Here is a 5,632-nt window from a genome sequence, read left to right as displayed (position 1 = left end):
TCCTATGGGAGAGAGATAGCGAGAGAGAGGTCATGAGCTCATGGGCTCCTGCGTTATTCTGAAAAAAATTGAATTATAGTTGGATAAATGTAGATAAACTTTGATATTTTTTTTGCAAGGACAAGATACTAGCCTCTACATCAAAACCTTAAAACTAAATATAAATTCCATACCTATACCCTTGATTTTGGACAGAATTACCTGAATGGGTTCTTACTACCAAGGACTATCAACAAAAAACTCCTAACAAACCAAAACCTGCAGAAGAAACACAGCAGAAACCTGGAAATACCATCCAACACATAACTGAGTGAGTAATGTTCAGTCTGAACCTACTTCTGAAGCCAAAAAGTAAATGACAATAATCTCTCGGTAATTTTGTTATATAAAGCTTAGTAAATACGGCTACAAAGCTACCAGGACCGAACAGACCTGACTGCAACTTCAATTAGCACTGAAGTGTGAAGTGAGATGTGTGAACTCTTGAGCTTAACAATGGCAGGAGAGTCTTACAGCCTCCCCCACCCAAATGCAGAGGCCTTAGAAGCCTGTGGTGGATGAATCAGAATTAGTTGGGTAACATAGATGATTAAGATGTTTTATTAGTATAATATGCTTATGTGAGATACTTGTCATTAGAAAGTGTCCTTTGGACTCTGGTATGTTTCAGTTGCACGTTTCCCTTAGCTGGGGCTCAGACACTTGGGGCCCAGAGAGGGGAGAGGTCAAACTTGTCTTCATGTGAATGTGTCTTTACCTATTCTTAAACCATGTGAAGGGATGGCGTGATTAATGGGGAACCAATTATTTGTCTCCACAATGTCTGTGCACAGGTCACTCCCCTCAGTGAGCTTGTCCAGGAGTGGGAACAAGAGGTGTTTTACTGAGGATGGGCCACTATGAGATAGCACTGACAAAGGAGATTTATGGTGTATTTTGATAAGAACGCCTAAAAAGCATTCCAGAGGACATGAGCTAGTGGTTTTGTTCTATACCGTACCAGGGAGGGACGGTTCTAGGGAGACCAGACACTGGTCTATATAATGAACACTGTTGAGATAGCAGTTGCTGTCTGCTGTGCTTTATAGATATATTTTCATACAAAACTTAACCTTGTGACCCATTCTATGTATCTGTGGTTTGTCATGTACGTTGAGAGGGGTGGACCGTGGGTATAAAAGCTCTTTGTATTGAAGGTGTAGTCACCTTTTTCAATGGTTCATTCAAGACAGTGCATTATTGAAGGTCAAGTGCTTTTGCAAAAGTATCTTAATTATTAAAGATGTAGTTAACTCGGACTGGTGTGTTTAACTCTCCTCATTTGGTAATGCAGAAATTAGACACCACAAGCCCCCTGTGCAGATGTCATCACAATACAGTACCCCCTGCATGGAATAAGTACAAAAAGAAGCTCCTCAAGGACATCCAGAGACACCATTTGCTGACTGCTACAAAGAGGGGAACGTAAACAACTTAATTTTCCACACAGACCCTCCCCTTGCATGGCACAGTGCTATAAGAACACACTACCCCTATGTCAAGAGAGAGTGTATTGGCCCAGGGTGGAAACTCAGAATACTAGACATTGAGGAAATTGAAACAACCTCTGTCAATATGTACAAGTCTGGGACAGTAATGGTGCAGGGCATCCTCAAGCAGTTCCAGCAGGACTTTTACGGGATAAAGAGAGAGCACAGCAGGAAAAGCTCTCTCTCGGTGATGACTCCCCCATCCTGAGTGAGTCTGATCACACCTCTTCAAACTGTCCTGCAGATGAGGATAGTAAATCCCCCCGAGAACTCAACACACCCAGGTCCCACAACTGCACTGCTCCTCCATCATTGAGAGGGATAAATTCACAGAGCTGGAGAGAGACATGGGGGAGCTCAGAGAGCTAGGTCCACACAATCCAGACAGAAATCAAATAGTATTTGTCACACATGCGCCGAATACAACAGGTAGACCTTACAGTGAAATGCTTACTTACAAGCCCTTAACCAACAAAGCAGTTAAGAAAAATACATGTTAAGTATTTACTCAAATAAACTGAAGTAAACTTTTTTTTTAATAAAGAGCAACAATAACAGAACAGTAACGAGTCTATATACAGGGGGTACCAGTACAGAGTCAATGTGCGGGGCACAGGTTAGTTGAGGTAATTGAGGTAACATGTACATGTATGTAGAGGTAAAGTAAATATGCATAGGTAATTAACAGAGGAGCAGCAGCGTAAAGATTGGGGGGTGGGGTGGTCAATGGAAAGTCTGGATAGCCTTTTGATTAGCCGTTCATGACAACAAGCTCAGTCCAATGATGCTGTGACACACCACCCCAGACCATGACGGACCCTCCACCTCCAAATCGATCCCGCTCCAGAGTACAGGCCTCGGTGTAACGCTCATTCCTTCGACAATAAACGCAAATCCGACCATCACCCCTGGTGAGACAAAACCGCGACTCGTCAGTAAAGAGCACTTTTTGGCAGTCCTGTCTGGTCCAGCGACGGTGAGTTTGTACGCATAGGCAACGTTGTTGGCGGTGATGTCTGGTGAGGACCTGCCTTACAACAGGCCTACAAGCCCTCAGTCCAGCCTCTCTCAGCCTATTGCAGACAGTCTGAGCACTGATGGAGGGATTGTGCATTCCTGGTGTAACTCGGGCAGTTGTTGTTGCCATCCTGTACCTGTCCCGCAGGTGTGATGTTCGGATGTACCGATCCTGTGCAGGTGTCATTACACGTGGTCTGCCACTGCGAGGACGATCAGCTGTCCGTCCTGTCTCCCTGTAGCACTGTCTTAGGCGTCTCACAGTACGGACATTGCAATTTATTGCCCTGGCCACATCTGTAGTCCTCATGCCTCCTTGCAGCATGCCTAAGGCATGTTCACGCAGATGAGCAGGGACCCTGGGCATCTTTATTTTGGTGTTTCTCAGAGTCAGTAGAAAGGCCTCTTTTTAGTGTCCTAAGTTTTCATAATTGTGACCTTAATTGCCTACCGTCTGTAAGCTGTTAGTGTCGTAATGACCGTTCCACAGGTGCATGTTCATTAATTGTTTATTGTTCATTGAACAAGCATGGGAAACAGTGTTTAAACCCTTTACAATGAAGATCTGTGAAGTTATTTGGATTTTTACGAATTCTTTTTTTGCTGAGTTTACATTCAAGAGAATAAACTTCTTCCACTTTCCCCAATGCACAAGTAGTTATCTCCACCCTGCTACCACGAAAAGACATTCACATTGCCACCATACAGTGGGTGAATGCAAGCATTTCCCGGGACTGTGCCTCAAAACCTAATGTCTACCTGACCCACCACTCCACCCTGGACTCCACCCTGGACTCCACCCTGGACTCCACCCTGGACTCCACCCTGGACTCCACCCTGGACTCCACCCTGGACTCCACCCTGGACTTGAACAGTCTTTACGGCCAGGTCCACCTCTACAAGGCAGCAATCACAACTTTTGCCAGGACCCTGAAGGATGTCACCCTCAACTGCAGCCCCAGCACCTCACACAGGAGCAACAGAGCCACAGACACCCCGCCCAGACCAGCGAGACACCCTCTCAGACCTGCACGACCCCTTCCCGAAGGACCTGCACCGAGAGAACCCATGCCAAGAGGACCTACACCCAGACCACAGCTTCACCAGCCACACCCCAACCAGCTGAGACCACCCCAAACAAACCCTGGCCACACCCTATATAGAACCACCCAGATCAGACCTAAGCCCCATCCTGCGACCTAAGAGGTATGTATCAGATGCTCACACCTACTGTAATGGTCCGGGCCTAAACCACATGAAAACAACACTACACACTATGGGACAAAAAGCTTTTACTATCTCATCCTGGAATATATGGTCTGAGGTCCTATGCCTTTGGCCTAAAGAGCAGGAACCCAGACTTCATCAAATAAATTGGAAATACAGACATTGTCATCCTACAAGAAATATGGTATAGAGGTGACGGACCCACTGGTTGCCCATCCACCAAACTACCAGGTGTGAAATAGGGAAGAGACTCAGGGGGTATGCTAATTTGGTATAGAGCAGACCTCTATTAAATGAGTCAAAACAGGAACATTTGACATCTGGCTAGAAATTAATAAGGAAATTATCTCAACAGATATCCCCCAATAGAATCCCCATACCTTAACGATGACAGCTTCTCCATCCTAGAGCGGGAGATCAACCATTTCCAGGCCCAGGGACATGTACTAGTCTGTGGCGACCTAAATACCAGAACTGGACAAGAACCAGACATACACTCTCAGTACACAGGGGGACAAACACCTACCTGGAGGTGACAGTATTCCCTCCCAAATACGCACCCCTAGACACAACTACGACAGAACAACCAACAAAAACGGGTCACAACTCCTGCTGCTCTGTCACACGCTGGGTCTGTACACAGTCAATGGTAGGCTTCGAGGAGACTTCTATGGTAGGTACACCTACAGCTCATCCCTTGGCAGTAGTACTGTAGATTACTTCATAACTGACCTCAACCCAGAGTCTCTCAGAGTGTTCACAGTCAGCCCACTTACACCCCTATCAGATCACAGAAAAATCACAGTCTACCTGAACAGAGCAATACTCAATCATGAGGCATCAAAGCCAAAGGAACTGCACAATATTAAGAAATGCTATAGATGGAAGGAAAGTAGTGTAGAAACCTACCAAAAACTAAATAGACAACAACAAATGAAAGGCCTTTTAGACAACTTCCTTGACAAAACATTTCACTGTAATAGTGAAGGTGTAAACTTGGCAGTAGAAAACCTAAACAGTATATTTGACCTTTCAGATTCCGCATCAAATAAAAACAAATTAAGTAGACAACCTAAGAAAATGTAAAACAATGACAAATGGTTTGACGAAGAATGCAAAAACCTAAGATAGAAATTGAGAAACCTATCCAACCAAAAACATGGAGACCCAGAAAACCTGAGTCTACGCCTTCGCTATGGTGAATCACTAAAACAATACAGAAATACACCACGGAAAAAGAAGGAACAGCATGTTAGAAATCAGCTCAATGTAATTGAAGAATCCATAGAATCTAACCACTTCTGGGAAAATTGGAACACACTAAACAAACAACACAAAGAGTTATCTATCCAAAACAGAGTTGTGTGGATAAACCACTTGTCCAATCTTTTTGGCTCTATAAAAAAGAACAAACAGCAAAAACATATACATGATCAATTAAAAATCTTAGAATCAGCTATTAAAGACTACCAGAACCCACTGGATTCTCCAATTACAGTGAACAGACTACAAGACAAAATACAAACCCTCTAACCCAAAAAGGCCTATGGTGTTGATGGTATCCTAAGTGAAATGATAAAATATACAGACCAAAAATTACAATCGGCTATACTTAAACTCTTTAACATCATCCTCAGCTCTGGCATCTGCATCTTCCCCAGTATTTGGAACCAAGGACTGATAACCCCAATCCACAAAAGTGAAGACAAATTTGACCCCAAAAACTACCGTGGGATATGTGTCAACAGCAACCTTGGGAAAATGCTCTGCATTATCATTAACAGCAGACTTGTACATTTCCTCAGTGAAAAAAAATGTACTGAGCAAATGTCAAATTGGCTTTTTACCAAATTACCATA

Source organism: Salmo trutta, chromosome 12, assembly GCF_901001165.1.
Source record: "Salmo trutta chromosome 12, fSalTru1.1, whole genome shotgun sequence".
Taxonomy (NCBI): domain Eukaryota; kingdom Metazoa; phylum Chordata; class Actinopteri; order Salmoniformes; family Salmonidae; genus Salmo; species Salmo trutta.
Note: the sequence above shows the minus strand (reverse complement) of the source record.